This window comes from Somniosus microcephalus, chromosome 8 (genome assembly GCF_052327205.1).
Source record: "Somniosus microcephalus isolate GS21.2 chromosome 8, FLI_Smic_1.0, whole genome shotgun sequence".
Lineage (NCBI taxonomy): Eukaryota > Metazoa > Chordata > Chondrichthyes > Squaliformes > Somniosidae > Somniosus > Somniosus microcephalus.
The window spans coordinates 51,953,934-51,974,000 of record NC_140994.1 but is presented as its reverse complement, the minus strand read 5'-3'; the positions used below and the strand labels follow the sequence as shown (position 1 = coordinate 51,974,000).

Below are 20,067 nucleotides of genomic sequence, written 5' to 3'. Positions count from 1 at the left end.
TATATGTAGATTAAAGTCACCCATGATGACTGCTGTGCCCTTATTGCACGCTTCTCTAATTTCCCTTTTAATGCCATCCCCAACCTCTGCATTACGGTTTGGGGGTCTATACACCACTCCTACTAACGTTTTCTGCCCCTTGGTATTTCTCAGTTCTACCCATACAGATTCCACATCATCAGAGCCAATATCTTTCCTTACAATTGTGTTAATCCCTTCTTTAACCAGCAATGCTACCCCACCTCCTTTTCCTTTTTGCCTATCTTTCCTGAATATTGAATACCCCTGTATGTTGAGTTCCCAGCCTTGGTCACCCTGGAGCCATGTTTCCATAATCCCAATCATATCATATTCATTTACCTCTATTTGCGCTGCTAATTCATCCACCTTATTATGAATGCTCCTCGCATTAAGACACAAAGCCTTCAGGCTTGTTTTTTTAATGCTCTTAGACCTTTTAGAATTATTTACTGTGGCCATATTTGATTTAAACCCTTGATTTCTCTGACTACCACCTTTGTTTTTCTCCTTCCTGTCTTTTGCTTCTATCCCTGTTTCCCTTTCCTCTGTCCCCCTGCTCAGGTTCCCAACCCCCTGCCATTTTAGTTTAAACTCTCCCTCAGAGCTCTAGCAAACACTCCCCCAAGGACATCGGTCCCGGTCCTGCCCAGGTGCAGACCGTCCCGTTTGTACTGGTCCCACCTCCCCCAGAACCGGTTCCAATGTCCCAGGAATTTGAATCCCTCCCCCTTGCACTATTCCTCTAGCCACGTATTCATATGAAATATCCTTCTATTTCTACTCTGACTAGCACGTGGCACTGGTAGCAACCCTGAGATTACTACATTTGAGGTCCTATTTTTTAATTTACCTCCTAACTCCCTATATTCAGCTTTTAGGACCTCATCCCATTTTTTACCTATATCGTTGGTACCTATATGCACCATGACAACTGGCTGTTCACCCTCCCCTTCCAAAATGCTCTGCAGCCGCTCGGAGACATCCTTGACCCTTGCACCAGGGAGGCAACACACCATCCTGGAGTCTCGTTTGCGGCCGCAGAAACGCCTATCTGTTCCCCTTACAATAGAATCCCCTATCACTATAGCTCTTCCCCTCTTTTTCCTCCCGTCCTGTGCAGCAGAACCACCCCTGGTGCCAGGAAGTTGGCTGCTGCTGCCTTCCCCTGGTAAGCCATCTCCCCCATCAGTATCCAAAGTGGTATATCTGTCAGCAAACTTGGATGTGTGACTCTCTATCCCATCATCTAAGTTGTTAATAAATATGGTGAATAGTTGAGGCCCCAACACAGATCCCTGTGAGACACCACTAGTCACATCCTGCCAATTAGAGTACCTGCCCATTATCCCTACTCTGTCTCCTACTGCTCAGCCAATCTCCTAACCAGGTCAATACTTTGCCTTCAATTCCATGAGCTTCAGTTTTAGCTAGCAGTCTCTTATGAGGGGCTTTATCGAATGCCTTCTGATAGTCCATAGAAATAACATCCATAGACATTCCCCTGTCCACTACTTTAGTCACCTCTTCAAAAAATTCAATCAGGTTCAGCAAGTATTACCTACCCTTTACAAATCCATGCTGGCTCTTTCTGATCAGATGAAAATTTTCAAAGTCTTCAGTCACTCTATCCTTAATTACAGACTCCAGTAATTTCCTGACAACAGATATTAGACTAATTGATTCCCTGGTTTCCCTCTCACCTTTCTTAAATAGTGGAGTGATATGTGCAATTTTCCAATCGAAAGGAACATGTCCTCAATCAACAGAACTTTGGAAGAGTATAGTTTGGGCATCTGCAATGTTCTCACCTACTTCCTTTAAAACCCTGGGATGGAAACCATCTGGTCCTGGGGATTTGTTGCTCTTGAATTTGTTACTATTGAATCTGCCTTTCAGGCAGAGAATTCCAGATCATAACAACTCGCTGCATAAAAAAAAAATCAGAAGTGGTAACGTGACCTAAACCCACCTAGAATATTTAAATGCAACTGATCCTGGAAAATTAATTGAGGTCATTGCTGCTTCAGTCATACTTCCAAGGGTGAATCTGCCAGAAAGGGAAATCTCAACCATTACAAAGTATTTAACAAGTCAAATGATGGCACTATTGAGACTTCCCAAGTATAAGACCAAGTATTATGACTTAAAATTAATAATACAAAGCAAATGGCCCAGAATATTAGTATTAAAGCAATGTCCAAATGGTAGGTAGAATCTGCCAATTTTCTCCTTCTTCCTCTCCAAAAGGCATTTAATCCTTGCTTGAGTACGGTACTGATTGCCCTCCAGAACGTTGGCAGAATATTTGACTGTGGATGGCATCGCGGGTGAGCCCAATCTTGTTCTCAAATGATATTCACACAGCAATGATCACTGGGTAACAATCAGAAGTGGGCACCCTCGGTGAAATTCTCCTGCCTAATACAGGGACCTTAACTAGCTGAACCATTGGCAGAGCCCTTGGCAGTGGAGGCAATGTGCTAGTTATATGTAACTTATACTATGCATAGAACTGCTCTGTATTTGACTGTAAATTGTTCTGGATAAATATGTAGTAGTGATGCACGAACGTTTCAGTAAGGAGAGGTAGGACGAAGACTGGCAATGTTATAAAGGTGCAACAGGACAGTCTTGGTGACAGAATGGATGAGTAGAAAAAACTTTGCTCAGGATCGAGCAGAATGCTGAGGTTCATAACCAGATTTAAGCTGAGGTGAAGTTCAGGGATGTTGATGGAGTTAGGGGCAGAGGCATAAAGGAGTTTATAGGGACTAGAGAGTATACCAACAATAAGCTAGAGAAAATTTTGGCTCATTGAAGACATAATAGCCCCTTTGATGTTGGTCTCTCCAGTGCCGTGTTTTTGAGCAGGAATGAGGCAATAATTAGACCAAAATGACAAAAATAAAATTACTGCTGATTTCCCATCTGATGCTTGTCCATTGCCATTTTTGAGAAGGCCTCAGTTTAGGTGGGCAGCACTCTTACCAGAAACAGGCAAAAGCTCATTGTTCAATGCAAATGGTGGTCCTATTACAATCCCTTAAAAGGAATTGCTGGAGGCAGCCCTCAGAATAATTATTTATTTGACAGCCCCCCTCCCCCCCCCATTTAATAATACTTTCCATCACTCCCACCATAGGCACAACTCTCCCCTTTAATCTCTTTCTGCCAGCCTGGATGGCCTGCTGGATTTTCCATACCCCCCCTAAAATGTTGAGCTGCCTATCAGGCTTGGTACATGCTGGCAACCCACCAGTGGAATACCAATATGAGACAACCAACAAAATGGTTAGGGCCTCCCGCTGGTGACATCGGGCGGGCATTGTACCCAATGAATGCAGAAGTTGAAAATTGACTCCAATGTCAAAAAGCGGTTGGAGCGGCAGACAACTGCCATGTGAGGAAATGGAAAGATAAAGTTGAATGTCATCAGCATATATATGCAACTTTATCATAAGATCACAAGATAATTACGGATGAAAAGGTTTATGCTGCCCATCTAATTCATCTATTCAGATGATGCCATCAAGAGGAAACATATAGACACAGACAAGGAAGAGAAGGGGGTCAAGGTTGGAACCCAAGGGAGGCCACTGGTGGCCATTCAGCAATGAGAGGAGACACCATTTGGGGATTTGTAATGATGTTGTTAGGATAGACAAGAACAGAACCAGGAGAGCAATGCCACAAAGATGGATTTTTGAGAAGAGGCAATGAAGGAGGATAAAGTGATCAATGGTGTCGAAGGCAATGGAAAGCCAAGGAGGAAGAGGAGCGACAACAAACCACATTCACAGTTACGCAGTATATAATTTCTGACTTTGGTGAGAGCAGTTTCTATACTATGAGTGAAGCAGAAATTAGATTTCTGGAACTGAATCAGAGGTGGCAGGAGAAATTGCCTCGAAGCCACAATGCTGTATGCATTCTAGAACTTTAGAAAAGGAACAAGAAATTTGAGATTGGGTGTATAATATATATCAGAGTATGTAAGAGATATCAAAGAGTGATTTTAATATTATAATATAATCTCATGGTTTACATGGCATTCTTTGATCCTGAAATCTATTGACATTTGAACTGCTTTGTTAGATTACTGTCTTGTAGTATTCCTAGTGTCCATTTTATATATAAAAAATATAAGACACTGTGACATTTCCCTGTAGCAGCCATTACATTGAGCCCTGATATAGCATCAGGCATAATCATGTGATGTATAAACAGGACCAGACTTTCCTTCACTGTTTGCGTGAGATCTCACTGGGGAAAAAAAGGAAACAGTGAACGGTAACTGGAGAATGGTGAAGGTTTCTATATATTGTAAAGAACACACTTATGATGGTGATAGGAGGCTATAAAATATGTTGTGTAAATCTTTCGCCAATTATAGGACCAGCCTGATTTTCATTCCATTGAAATCAATGGAATGAAAATCGGGTGGATTTTATAACGAACGGATGAGCCACTCCAGCAGATTACTGCTCATATGGAGAAGGTGAAAATTTACCCCCTAGTGTTTAGATGATGTTGATAAATAATTTGAGCTTCACTCCTATCACAGCATTTCAATGACTTGATGTGTTACTGCTTTCTAACTAACGTCAAAGTGGGTGTGTCCTACACTTAAACTACAGAGAATACTACAGAGGCAACCTTGTTACATTAATTTGCTCTTTACTACTGCCCCTCCTGTTATGTCTGACATTTGGTGATAGGTACTCGATTGCCTTGGCCTGAGCACATGCAGTTTGATAGTGCTGTGATCATTGTATTATGTATAGGTATTCGATTGCTTGTGCCTGGAAGTGTGTGTGTGTGGCAGCCATGATAAAAGCAGCATGAACTGAACTCACTGACGGTCTCTGGATTATCTTTGCAAACACAATACCTCCCTCTCTATGGCCAAATTCTTTCATTGCGCCACGATAATCCTAGAAATTCCAAACTCTTCTTCTCTGCTGATAACTGCTTCCTCCGAGCTCTCTCCATTGCCCTCGCCATCCTCACATCATCTCTCCTCCTTCAGTTGTCATAGACCATCCCGAGATCACCCCAATGCATTACACTCTACAGCTTCTCTTTATCTCCACCCCAATCCTCACCAGATTCAACTTCTCTATGTGACCTACCACCTATTCCCTTGGCTTCCCCTATTCAACTCATGAGCACACAACTACACCTCCTTGGCCAAATGTTTGCTAACACTGTCAACTGCTCCATCCCCTCGGTCGTGGTTTCCTCGTACTTTCAGAACTGGCTTAATCACTGCACTCCTCTCCTCCCTGATCAAAGTCACTAAAACATTCTGTACGACTGACTACAGTACATTAGGGGAGAAACTGGGCTTGGGGCGATACTTTTGTGGGAGCGCAAAAGTATCGCTGGGCGCTACCCAATTCTGACGGACGCGAACTGGCGGTTTAGCGCCCCAGGAGGGAAATGGAGCACTAAATCAAGCGCTACCACTTCCCTTGGTGCACTAAACCAGGCAAGAGGGGCGGTAGCAGCAGAGCGCTGCACAATGTCCAGTGCAGCGCTGCCAGGATCAGAGGCTCCTTCCCTCCCTTAAAGGGAAGGACCATTACTGCAGGCTCTGCAAGAAAACGAATCGCCCGATCGCTGACGACACCTCCGATCGGCGCCGATCAGCCCCAAGCACTTTAGCAGAGTGCAGGGCTGATCAATCGCGGCACCTGAAAAATAGAAAAAAATGCAGAGTCTTGCTGAAACGTTTTTTGCCTACCTCACCGGCAATCTCTTTAACTACCGCTCCCCAAGCGGCCATCCGCAGTGACAACACCTCCTACAGCTACCGGTGTTGATGCCCAGCGATGCTGCAGGGGGCGGAAGCCAAGTTCACGTCCAGGGCGGTACCGGGGCGCTGCGCACCAGATGACGTCACGATCTCCGGGGCGCAGGAGATCATGGCGTTAGGGTTTACCGCCGCCACTAACCTGCAGGGGAAGTTCGCAGGTGTCGGTACTCTTGCCGCGCCTGGTCGCAAAGCTGGTAGCACCCTGTAATAACCCCCCCGGAGGCGCTAACGAGAGGCGCAAATCAGAGGAATTTCTAGCCCATTATCTCTTCTTGTCATCCTCAAGCTTTCTGTGGCTTTTGACACCATTGACCACACCACTTCCTACACCACCTCTCCTCTATAATCTCTCTGTGGCAATACACTCACATCATTCCATTCTTACCTGTCCCAACACAGCCAACGCTTCCACAGTAACTTGTTCTCCCATGCCCACACAATCATCTCCGGTATGCTCCATGTTTCCATCTTTTGCTCTTTCCTATTGCTCGTTGATTCCATGATTCAACAACTGTCCCTCTGCTGTCCAATTACCTGACCAATATCAAGTCATGGATGAGCCAGAACTTTTTGCAGCTTAACATTGGCAAAACCAGAACCATCTTGCTTGGCCCCACCAAAAGAATTCCGTGCCTTAGCCTTTGATCCAATTTCCCTTCCTGGATGTCTGCTCAAACTCAACCTGATGGTGCACAACCTTAGTAGCATGTTTGGCGCTGAGCTGAGTTTCAAACCCCTCACCTCCAATATTAACTTTTCCAATACCCTCCTCAGCAGTCTCCTGAGTTCCTAAAATAAACTCCAACTCTTTCAGAACTTGGGTCACCCACATCCTATCCTGCACAAGCCCCGCTTATCTTGCTGACCTTCATTGGTTCTCCATCCCTCAGTTCATTGTCTTCAAAATCATTGTCCTCATGTACAAATCTTCCAGGCTTCTGCAATGATCTCCAGCTCTATTTCCCTGCATGCACACTCAGTTCTTCAAACTCTGGTCTACTGTGTGTTCATTCCTCCCTCTCTCTGCCAATGGTAGTAGAGCCTTCTAGTCTCCCAGTCTGGCACTCTCATTCCAAACCCTCCATCTTGTTACATATTTTCTCCACCTTGCAAATCCTCCTTAAAACTTACCACTTTGACTGCGTCATCTTCAGTCTCTCCGAATTTCCATTTTGTTTGGCTCTGAGCTCCATTTTGGTACGCTTTGCTGCATTAATTGCGCTATAAGCATGAGCTGTTGTTGGTTACATTATGCTGCAGCTACCAAGACCTCAGGGGTCTCTTTAAGTAAGCGGGCTATTCGTTTTTGATAACATTTTGTAACTATTTAAATTTCTTGGGGCTACCCTATATACCCTATAGAGTTTACATTCTGAAAGTCAGATTTACTAATAGGCCTGTGTGTGTGTGTGTGTGTGTTAATGAGGAGTAGAGTACATAAAAAAAATACACAGAAGATTTATTTGGCCAGAGTCTCAATATGACCATTGCCGAAGCCACATTAATAATATGGTCTGAAACAGCAAACTGACACAATGGGCTGGATTTTAAGGAGGAGGGCGGGTTGGGAGTGGGGGCGCCGAGTTTCCCACAGGCCCTGCCGACTTTAACAGCAGGGTCTGATTTGCATACGAGGCCTTGGTTTTTTCGCGCGCAGACAGCCAGATTGAGAGGCTGGCTGATTGCCAGCAAGTAGGCCTGCGGCACTAGGCCGCGCAGAGGGAGGGAGGGAGGGTTCGCATGGGGGCCGGGCCATTAAAAGGATCTGGTGGTGGTGGGTGGGGGGTGGGGGGGGGGGGAGTCGATGCAGATGATCAGGGGTCGGGTCGGGCCGGGCCGGGCCGTTAAAAGGATCGGGTGGTGGTGGGTGGTGGGGGTTGTTGGGGGGAGTTGATGCAGATGATCAGGGGTCAGGCCGGGCCATTAAAAGGATCGGGTGGTGGTGGGGGGTGGGGGGGAGTCAATGCAGATGATCAGGGGTCGGGTCGGGCCGGGCCGTTAAAAGGATCTGGTGGTGGTGGGGGGTGTTGGGGGGAGTTGATGCAGATGATCAGGGGTCGGGCCATTAAAAGGATCGGGTGGTGGTGGGGGGTGGGAGTTGATGCAGATGATCAGGGGTAAGGCCAGGCCGTTAAAAGGATCGGATGGTGGTGGGGGGGTTGATGATAACGATCGGGCGGGAGGGAGAGAGGATCAGGGCCGGATGATTGGGATGGATGAAGGGAAGATTGTGGCTGGTCACCAGGGGATTGCGGCCAGCCTCCGGATGATGGTGGGGGTGGAGATCATGGCCGGCCTCAGCTTCATTGGTGGGGTGAGGGGAGGCCTGGGGGGGGGCAGTGATCAGAGGCCTCTTGCGGGGGTCTCCAATCGTGGGGGTGGGTTAGGTAGGGACCCTGGGTCCAGGAGGTAGGTATAAAGGCACTTACCTCCTGGGTCCAGCAGTCCACGCCTTACTGTAACTGCCGGGTTTTACGAATTGTGTAAAACTAGTCGACATGCAGTTAAAAATAAAATGGAGGTTAAAAAAGAGGCTTCCAGCCTCATTATAATATTTATATTGACGTCCCGCCTCCTGGGAGCAGATTGGCTGCCTGTCCCTGTCCTGCTTCCTGTCCCGCCTCTCTTAAAACCAAAAGTGGGCAGGTTGGAGGTGGGTTCAAGTCAGGAATCCAATTTTTAACATTTTAACTACCCCCACGCTCCCAACCCACCCACTTTTAGGTTAAAATTCCCCCCATTGATGCAGTTTAACATTTTAACATTATATTAAAACAGAGATGGTCTAGTAATTCATAATTTGTATCATATTTGTAATATTGTAAAACTTATATTTGTGTATTGGTACTAGCGAATACCATCTTAATAACAAAATGGTTCATTTTCTGAGATTAATTATCCTATACCGATGCTGCATATAACATCTGTGTATGTTATATACATTTCTAAAACTGAAGTATGGTTCAAGAAACAAAAAAGTCTATACTCATGTAATACAGTGTATGTACCCTCACAGACTTCTATTTAATGAGTGATGTTTAAACTGATGCTTATTTGTTTCTTCTCTAAACCAAGTGAAGTTTAAAATTTCGCAGGATCTGTGCCACACTGACATTTATTTTCACCATGCAATTAACTCCGTAGAAGCTATAAACTCCAAATGCTAGATTTCTGATCTGTAGAATGGGGCCACTTATATATAGTAAATTGAGCAGATTTTCAAACACCACATTGTGTAGCCGATCAGAAAAACAGGATATAACTCTAAAAAATCCATAAATTTTGAAGATTTAAGTGTCATCTCATTTTATAATTCCATAGTCCAGCACAGCAACAGGGAAGCCCAGTGCATTACTTAATGTATCATTCACGTGGCATACGGACTTCCAGCAACGTTTTGGCTGCAATGTTAGAAGGAAACTGGTTGAATTAAATGCTGCCAAACGAAAAGCCAATGTGCAACTCCAGGCTGGTATTTACCAATGCAGATTTTATACTAGACATTATTTTATTTACAGCAATTTCCCTCTCATTATTTAAGCTGCCTTTTATTATTTCAAGTTAAGTTAATTCCAATGTTGTTACCACGGATACAAAAACCTCTGAAACAATTAAAATATGCCCCAAGGAAGTATGGAGAAAGTAGAAGCAACAAATATAACCTGTAGCCTCTTCTATGCCCTGTTAACTTCTTCTTTGGCCTTGTACTGTAAATCAGGTGCCATATTGTGCTGACAGTGCAGGCAACCATGGTGTTACTACTTAGCTTTCCTGGAGTTCAGCAATTTTAATAACACACCAGTCTTCAGAGGTATCCATTCTTATTTAGCATTTTGTGTAGTCGTGTGTGTCAACTGCAATTATGCTACTGCCAACCAAATGTTAGCTTTGATTTGTTTTGTTTGACACCCTTCAATAAACATTAATAAGAACTTAAGGCTCACAATTACATCTCTATGAAGGCCTTGTTACAAAAGAGCACTATAGTGGTGGTACAGTAATCCTATTCTTTATCACTTGTCTCTATGCTGTAATATAGAACAGATGCTGCTGGATCGTGAGAATATCCGTAGAATCTTTAACTCCCCCCCGACCCTATCCCCGAGCCAGGTAGCTACCACCTTCTTTGACTAAAGTTAACATTTAAAGAGCATCTAGCTGGATTGCACAATACATGCAAAGCACCACCACAGCATGTCCCATCATATTTTTTATGCACGACTCGATGCGTCTGCACCGCTCAATCATTAAACAAAATGACTTTTCTGTTAGTGACAATAAATAAATAAATACATTGATCCCAGCAGAATTAACAAGCAACAGAGTGAGAAGTGTCACGTCACATGTGCACTGTGCCCTAGGACCATATGAATTGTAAAATGTAATAGCAGCAATAAATATCTAATTAAATTACAATTATCAGATAAAGCACTAGTTATGTCTGCATTGAAAATAGATGCAGACTATATTCTGATGAACCTTGATGGGTTCGAGTGAGCGACCAGATTCTCAATGTCCCACCTCTAAAGGCTGCAGTCTGCATAGTAAACAGCGCCCAGACACAAGGCCTTTACATCAATTAGGATACAGTGAGTTTTGTGAGATTAAATGAAATTTACAACTGCATTGAAAGAGAATCTTCCATTTCATCAGATTTTAAATTTTACCAAGAAAGAACCCATAGACAGCTGTGTACATTGTAAACATGTAAATTTAACAGACATTGAGGCAGTTTAAGTGATAAGACTGAAGAGCATCTATCAAATATAATGTCTGTTAAGAAATCAAATGTTTTTAAAATAATTGTTCCAGTTTATTTTTTCCTATAATATTAATTTCAATAGGCCTACTTCCTCTTTGGCTTTCCTTCAAGGCACTGCAGTTTATTCTACACTGATACAACTAAGCAGCACAGTACATCAGATACATAATGTAGCCTGTAGCATGCAAGGTGAAACATCTTCCGTACAGAATGAAATTACTAACCTTAAATGCATGTTCCAAAGTGCAGTGCACAGACTGCTGTACATGGTAGTGTTCTAACGTTTGAGGGGGTGCCATTTGCTGTACGCATTGCTATTTAGCCTCCCTAACTGTAGGTTGTTTTTTTACAAATACATTTAAAGGTATTTTGCCATGCACACAGGACAGCATTATGCAAACAGAATGATCCGTCCTGATGCTCTAGGAATTTAATTCAGGCCCTCATCCTCTCTCAAAAAAAGAAAATGCTGGAGAGTATTAATGATTCATCAAAAACCCCTCTGTGCATAATTTAAAATGAATCAAACAAGATATCTGCTTACCATGTGCACACCCCCAAGTAAAGAATCAGGCCAGCAGAGAGAGACTGAGGACGTATTTCACACACGGGCTGCAGCTTCTCAGTGATTCACTCTGTGCCTTGCTCCCTCCTGAGAGAATGAGCTCATTCCAAGCCGCCAACAGCCGCCCCTCAGCCATTGCAGTGTCACTGCAGATCGTATACTGAGTGCAGGCACGTCATCAAAGAAGATCAGTTATAAAGCCAACCCATACCATCCCTTCCCTAATTTATAATCTGAATGGGATATCTCTTATTAGTCTGTCACCAGGCAAAAAAAAAGAAAAGAATGTAAGAGAACACCTGTAATAGATTGAAATACTGTAGAAGCTTTAAAGTTACAATTTGCAGTCAAAAATCACCTCAAGATCCTTCAATGTTAAGACTTGAGAACACAGCGAAACAAATTAGAGGGTTACCATGGCATTCCAGCTGGCTTTTCATTCAAACAATATTATCTTTTCTGAGGCAGGATTATATAAATGCACAATAGCAGAATGTTGCAGTTTGCAGCAGAGACTGTCTGTATTCACCGGCTTCCTTTTAGACAAGCTACAGCAAATTCATCATGTTTAACATGACTCCCAGATGCTTCCACGCATAATCGTGCAGGATAGGGGTGCAAACAGGTCATCAGTGATAAGAGTATAATTACAAATGTTCACTATGTAATTAGTTAATTAAGTGAAAATTATACGAATTGCTTCCAAAGTGATATAAATCGCAATGGGATTGGGGAAGCACTGGTCCAAACCTTACTGTTGCTCTGAAATGATTTCTAAAATAAATCTTCAAAATCTATCATAGCAAAATAAAATTATTGCCTACATGTAGAATATATAATCTACCCCAAAAATTCATTGTTTACATCTGTACACATAGATTGCAAGGTATTAAACCGCATGAATTTAGTTATTCACACCTGAGTCAACAGTGTCTGACTGCACACATCAGACATTAACTGAAAGCACCTCGACGGTGTCATATTTATGTCAAACTCCAGTACCATAATAATTCAAAACCTAGGCAGTTAGAGGTTTGGGATCAGAAGGATTGTTTGGTTTTCAATTTACGAAACTCTAAAGTCCAAAGCCAACAGCTGATCCTGAAAACTCAGAGCAGTGTGCAGACTACTAGAGAACATAGAAGCATTTCTCCTTCTGAATCATGAGGTAGTAAGACACACACACACCACACACGAGTTGCTGAAGATTGAATCTAAATTGTCCTTTAGACAACCAGAGATTTAACCCAAATATAGACCTGGGCTGCTTAAACAGCTATTACAGGGCAAAATAATTACATTCACACCACCAATGATGAAGGAATTGAATATATACTCATCTGCCAGCCCTCAGAAATTGGACCCTATTCTTTCTTAGCTGCTTCTATATTGCCAGGGGTCACACTTAGACTGAGTAGTCTGCCATCAATTGCACTCAGCCTGGCCACTGGCCCGTATTAAATCAATTGCCTTTCAATAAGTGAAAACCTTGTTAATGCAGGTTCAGGGCATTAACATACATTATACCTCTTAGCTTTTAGAAACAATTTTAGGAGGACGGGTAAAAGTTAGCAAGTACTCCTTTAATGTTAACGTGCCAAATTGCTATGCCTTTATGCACATTAAGCGGAAGCATTATCAATAACATGCAGAAACATTTATTCCTCAAGAATAAAGGGCTTGGACATGTGCTCCACCACGAACACCCAGGGATTGTCTCCCCATCCCTACATTAGAGTAGCATGGATTGCCATCCTATTAGACCGGCAGATATATAACTTTATTGCTGTAGCTTCAGTCAGACACCAGCTGGTGTCATGTACAGGATAGTTCTAAGTATAATAAATATCCCTTTATGCATTGATGTTGCATCACTAGAACTCAAAACTTATTCTTTTGTTCCTCCTTATGAATGAACTACCTTTTTCTTTTAAAGGGACAGCTCAATCCAAAGTGGTCCAAACTGAGCCAAATTCAGGTATTTGCAAATAAAATCCAAATGGACGATATTGGGTTACTATGTACATCTGGGACTAAATTTGGGCTAGTGGTCATTTCTTGTTGGCATTTGCACAGAATGCTTTGTGAACAAGCTAAGTATTGAAAAATAAAGAACTAACAAGCTATTCTAGGGTTAGTCTACAATTCCTGAATGGTTAATGGTGCTGATTCCATTTATTTGCTATTACTAAGCAAACTGTATCATAGAGCAAACCTGCTAAGTTATTTCATAAAGGCTGCTTCTTTGAATTGTCTGCGACTGTTGCACTTGTTGACATAATAATAGCTAAGACCCAACCTTGGTACGTCTATCATTGAAAACCCCAATCTCTCAATGTAATTGTCTTCAGTTTGTCTTCATATAGCTGTCAAAAGCTCTATGCTTATTCTCCTTACTGTCAAAACTGTGTCACAGCAAAAATTGCTACCATTGGAAAAACAGTCACACATGTATGGGTTTCACAGTTAAACCTGTTCTCACCATCATAAAACATGTAGCATGAGATATATCAGTGTCAGCTTTTGTGTAATATGCACCATGATTTCAGTCTCAATGTACTTCAGAAAAATCTTACTATGACCAGTGTAGGGGGTTTCTCTTGCTCTTTCTGGTCTCCTGCCAGGCTTCGTGCAATAATTACCCTTGAGTGGTTCGACCCACTCCCCCTATGGTTCTAGACCTTGGACTTAGGTGCAGGGAACTGTAGTGCAGAGAAAGAACTCAATAGACCAGGTTGGATAGCACAAAATGGATGCTTTTATTTTTAAACAGTTTGAAGCATTGCAAAATACATGTCATAGGCACAGATTAAAGTTACTACAATCATGCACAAATTTATGAACTTGACTCTATGGAAATGGGGAACACACGGCACATCGTAAAAGGGAAAAAACATTACGATTACCCTTAACTCCCTCCCCTATACCTAAACTAAGTTTCGACCTGGGGAACTTGGGATCATGCTCACCACTCTCGAAATCGCGAAAAAGGGGGTTCACAGCCTTTTGGCACCGCTTTCCGTCGTCACGTGGATTTGGAAACTTCTGGCGCAGTCGATATTCTCTCTCCCTCGAGGCGGTGGGGTAGACACAGCCTCGATGAGCGCTCGTCAAGGTTGAGATCCACTATTGTGGATTTGGGTTCATGGAGCAGACCTTCAGCTGCAGGCTGTTGAAGAACTGCATGCAAATGGGAGAATCTCTCCGGCCTGGATCGTCGGTTCTCCAGAGGGTTTCTTCTCCGTCGGCCTGGGTCGTCGATGACCTCCCAACCCCAGTACCCGGGCCACCCTCGTCGTCTTCTCGTCGTGGCCGAGCCTTGTTTGGCTGAACACCGACCACGTTGTCTTTTCACCGAAATTGTCCGTCTTTAAAAAGACAAAACGTCTTCATCGATTCCGCATCTATCGAAGTGGAAGAGGCGCCGATCCTGGCACCGTCCGTCCTTTGTTCGTTCCTTGTAGAAGAAGTTCTTGAAGAAGTAGAAGTCTGAAGTCGCCCAGCAAGAAGCATCAGTGAAGTACGAAGTAACTTAGATGGACTTTCAATCCATAGTTATACTCTTTTGGGACAGTCTTATCTCCCGCCAAATCATAGTCCTGTCTTTGTATTAATTTTGGCGGGCAGAAATCTCTGCAGGGGCGCTTTGTCTTGTAACGGGAGCCGGTGATAACTTAACTGGCCTTCCTGGCCGATAATGTCTTTTAATGTCTTTTACATTGTCATCGCGACTCGGTTCGCATATTGATCGGTCCGGAGATTTTCCTTGATGGCTGCTAAACGGTTTCTCCATTGTACAATAAATGGGTATAAGTGTTTTTGCATTGTCCGCCCATATCTTGATGGGCCCCATCCTGTACTTAGAATCCATTGAATATGTATGCTGTTTCTCTGAGTTTCGGTTCCCAGATACTGGCTTTTGCGGGCTTACTGTCTTCAATCCACAAGCCTGTCTGGCTTGCAGTAACAGAAATAAAATGGTCCAGAAAACTGATCACGAGGCCCGGCGGTCATTTTGTATGTCCTTTTATCAAAGGTTTTTCTGTGCAAGCTTACTTTGGTCAATAAACAGTCTTATTTTATCCGGTTTTCTTGCGTGATTTTTGCTGAAAATTTCGAATCTTACAGGCCCCCCTGTGATACTGATAGCTTGCTTAAAGTATCAATAATCCTTGGTGAGCAAATTTTCCCTGATTCCCCACATCCAAACATTCCTGGCACTTAACTATCTATGACCCTTACGACACATGCAGTTCCCATTTCCGAAGAAAATGAAAATTACCTTGTGCACATTTGGATAATCATAGACAGCATATCTTAAACTATAACACATTCATCTGTCAGATGTGCGGGGGTTGATACCCCCTTGCGCCATCCGCATACACCTTTTATTAATCCAAAAAACTTAAGAACGACTAATAACATAACAATACTTATTTCCTTAAAACCCAAAACAAAAGGAAAAAAAAAAACGCGAATGGTCAAAATTTAAAAATGGGGGGACGCTTAATCTTCAATACTAGCAGCTTAAAGTGGGGTGTCTTCTTCCCCCATTCACACATAGCATTCTCTCCATTCTCCTGCGTTCTCGTGCCTCTGGAGGCGTTTGCCTCTTTTGCAATGCACGAAGAGCAAAAATATCACAATTAAAACCTGACACACTACTAGGATGTGGGATGCTATTCTGATCCAGGCCGGGACCTCTATGTTAGTGAACAAGTCCCACCATGGTGGGATGGTTATGTCCAATATGTCTTTTCCTATCTCTAAAGTCTTCTGCTCCAGTGTGTAGAAATGTTTCTGTGAAACTATAACGGCTTTTAAAATCTTTGTGAGGTGTTCGGGAAGAGGGGGAATGACATAACCAAAATGCGCGACAAATCGTTGCAAGTCTGTGAAATTCTCTTTGATAGTGATGTGAACGGTGGAGGGCGCAGGAATGGGAACAATTCGTTGTTGTGCCACTTGAACCTCGGCCCTGGGTTTGAAACAGAAACTGCTATCACCGATCGAACACCACTCGTGTAGTCCGTAGCGGTAATGAGGCGCTGCAGTGGTGACGCAGTATGTCCCACCCCCGATATATGCTACCTGCGGGGGCACATGGTCCTCTGCCATTGCCTCCATGGAGCAATTTATCGGCTTCGCGCTAGCGGTTCTGAACCCGCACTGTGGTTTCAAAAAGGCATTCAAGTGCTGGGGACACAGGATGATGTGTGCTCCCCGGCTCCGACATCCTGAGAGGTCGGTGCCTGTCATCGTATGCTCCCATCTGATGACGTAAGGCGGGACCACTGCGTAACGAATGTGTGCGCCCCCCTGAATGACTCCAATGTTCTCTACCCTGTATACCGGGGCGGGCTTTGCTGCGGGACCCAACACCGGCATTCTTACCACTATTCCCATGATAGTATGATTCGAATGTCCGCAGTCCACTGGGACTGGGTACGCTTCTGCAGCTAGTCTGAGCTGGCACGGACTTAATGCATTCTCAAAAGGGTGGAGCGCTTGCAAGTGCTTGTTGCTAATCCAGGACGGGACCAAACCCTGTTTTAAATCCTCAAGATTACTGCGGCCCTCGCCCAGTAACCACGCCCCGTATAGCACACAGGCCTCGTTTTGCGCAGCTTGATCGGACGCATTCCAATCCTCCTTAATGAGCGCATTGACCGTTCTCGCGTGTTTCTCCAGCTCAGCTATTATATCCTTAAAGTGTAGTGTCATGGCCTGGTCCTCATGCAACTCAGAACCCACTACCTTATTTTCGTCTGTCAGTATGTTCCTTAACTGGGCTTTTAAACCGTTGATCTGTGTCTGCAGCTCCACGTTATCTAGAGCGTTGACGACAGATGTCCCGGTATTAAAAGCAGTGAATATGTCATTTACAGTACCCCTTCTTTGCCTCCCGACTCGATCCAAAACTTCTGGCGGTGTGGTGTATAATTTGTCTTTGTCGATGTCGGCAAAGTCAAATTCGTAAAATTGTCTAAACATTCGGGTTAACAGGACCTGGTATAATTGTTCCGTTTCATTGGGACACCACTCCGGCAATCGTACCTCAGTGAGATTTAAAATCACTGAGGCCACCGCGTAGTGTACCCCTTGGTACAGCACCTGACCGGTGGGTACCAATACTAAACCGTTCCCGGGTCCCTTGGTGGTGGTTGGGCACCCTTCTTTCTGGGCTAGCGCTACCGGAAGCGTGGGCAGGGGCTTGCGTGGGCGGGTGATGAGTTCAGTGGCGTTTACCGGAATAGGGGAGTATGGGGCTCCACACGCTCGAGTGCTGACATCCCATCTCATCCCCTTCCCTTCATCCTGCCACTGCCTCTGGAAGAAGATGGATACGCCCTTGGGGCACACGTGTCTCGAACCCCACATACAGACATATATTCCTTCATCTGGTTCCCACCATTTGTCCCAACACACACGTAATTGACCGTGAGTCCCCGTAATAGTCCGATGGGTATTATTACCCAGTCGCTCCCACTCGACCGTAGAGTTTCTCATGTCCTTTCCCAGCTTTCGTAGCCACCACCATCGCCTTAGTAGTACGTTCCCATTGCACACCAGACAAATCCTCTTTCCCACGGTAACGCTGACTCTGGGTGCAAGGATCCTCACCCGAGGGCACGTTAACGAAGTCTCTTGGTAGGCAAAACCGAAATTGCTGGAATATTCCGTAGAATTCGTTCCCAGCCAACCTGGCCATCTCCCTTGGTGGAAGTAGGTGGCGGTTTCCTCAACCTCTCACTCCCCTGTCCCATCCGTTGCGATGGGGGCCGTGTCCCCGGAGCACCCGAAGATGATGACGTCCTTGGTGCGGCCTCGGTAGGCCCACCCGCACCCGATCGCCATGAACGCGATGAGAATCTTTTCCATCATATCCCAGGTTTCTGTAACCAATAAAATGATGTAGCCGGGCTCCCAATAGGTGCTGGCCTAATTAAATGGATGCGCGGGTTCCTGGACCCCGCTCCCAAACAAACACACATACCGGGCAGATTTCCAAATTGTACTCTTAACACATCTTAACGCTATATATATTTCCTTAAATTATCACCATAATTACCTAACTTAACTTATGTACAGCGCCGCCCTCCGCGGGGCAGCTTGCCTAATCCCTGTGAGGGCTGTCGCGTGCCACACCCTGCGGTGGGGCTGCACTGACCTTCGGCTTTGATCCCCCGCAGCCTGTCGCTGTTGAACGGGGACCATGCCTTCCTGGGGCTGCTCTAAGCCGTGGTTGGGAAAAATGGGGAGAATCTGGCCAAAACTTTCTGGGCTGGGGCGCTCGAGCCGACCTACGAGGGGCTGCTTTGGGTTGGGCTCCCGGGGCTGATGGACCGGGGGTTGGGACTGTTACCGTCACAGCCTGTGGTTCCTCCACAGCTGCCGGCTCCAGCTCCCCTCCCTCAGGCTCCGCCCCCCCGGGGTCAGGATCTGTGGCCTCCGACTCCACCTCACCTGTCCCTACAGGTAGTGAGTCTCCGCCCCCATTCCCTACCTCCCCCAAGCTTGAGTCGAGGGCGGGATCGTCGTCCTCTGACTCTTCCTCCTCCGTGATTGGGTCTAAGGCGAGGTCGAGCTGTTCGGGCTCTCTCCTGCCTGAATCCCATTCAAAAGGTGAGACCTCCCACTCCAATGGGATGGCCTCTCCCTTCACGCAGGCTACTGTTCCAGCCTGTGTGGTCTGTGACTCTGTTACAGGCTGAGGATCTTTGTTCTCAGACCTGGTCCCCTTTGATGGTCCTTGTGCACCCGGTTTAAACAGTTTACACCGCTTCATGTGAAACCACCTTTTGCGTTGGGACACCTCTACTGTATGAGTGGCGCAGACCGGCGGATTTTTCACCGATTCCGGTTCTTCCTCCTGGTCTACGGTTCTCTCGCCAGCGCATAGGGTTAGACCCAAGAATTTTACTTCTCGCCGGCCAACCCGCGCCTTCGTAGGGGTTTCCTTAACACTTTCTATCCCCTTCACACTCGTACCCTCTCCCCAGAGACAATGATTTCTCAGGTCCACGTGGATCCCGTGGGCTACCAAGAAATCAGACCCCAGGACTCCCGTTCCACCTCCCACCTCCCACTTCATCGGGATACACTTCCACGTGGTGCGGAGTGGTCCTAAACGAATGGAGAGGGGAAGGGAATGTGCGCCAGCCTGTTCTTCGCCCGTGAAGCCCAACAGACGATATGGGACCCCGGTGGACAGAGGCGAGGTGGTGGGGTTATCTGCGTGGATTACGGTGCACGATGCGCCCGTGTCCAACAGATAGGTTTCCTTCACCTCCTCTACCTCCATCTCTACGAGGGGTCGTCTCCATGCGTCATAGCGGAGTGGACACAGGTAGACGGGCTGCGCCGACTCTAGTCATTTGGGTACAGCGATCGGAGCTTCGGGAGCGCCAAGGCCGGTGGTGACGGCTATTTTCCCCTGCGAGGCCACCAGAGACCGCATTGTCTGCATGATTGACTCAATCGCAGCGGGATCCACAACCGCACCACCCCCTGTGGTTGGGGCAGGGGCTACGGTTGGGTTCTGGACTGGTGCTGGGGCAGCGGTCTGGACTTGTGCTTGTGCTGGGGTAACGATCTGGCCATGGGCTTGGACTTGGGCTATGGCTCGGGCTTGGGCTGCAGTGAACGCTCTCTCTCTCTTATCCTTCCATGGATTTCTACAGTCCTTGCGCCAATGACCCTCCTTCCCACACCCGTAACAACTGCTGTTGGCTTGGGGAGGGCGATATCCCTCCTGATGCCATTCCTTTTTAGCAGAAGCTGCGGGCCTCACCTCATGCACCTTTCCTTTTATAACAGGCGTTTTCTTACCCTTGTTGTTCCTATAACTGATCGTGAGCTGATCCAGCACTAGATCCTCTGTGGAGCGGGCGTTAGTGG

The 20,067-nt window shown here is 45.5% G+C and overlaps 1 protein-coding gene across 1 annotated transcript in view; it reads right to left on the bottom strand.

Annotated features, from left to right (window-relative positions):
• The window catches only part of jakmip3 (Janus kinase and microtubule interacting protein 3), a 567,199-nt gene extending 555,893 nt beyond the window's left edge, over nucleotides 1-11,306 (bottom strand). The window contains exon 1 of the mRNA XM_085994710.1: nucleotides 11,146-11,306. The gene's annotated coding sequence lies outside the window, so the exon portion shown is untranslated. The remainder of the gene's footprint in view (nucleotides 1-11,145) is intronic.
• Between the last annotated feature and the right edge of the window lie 8,761 nt (nucleotides 11,307-20,067).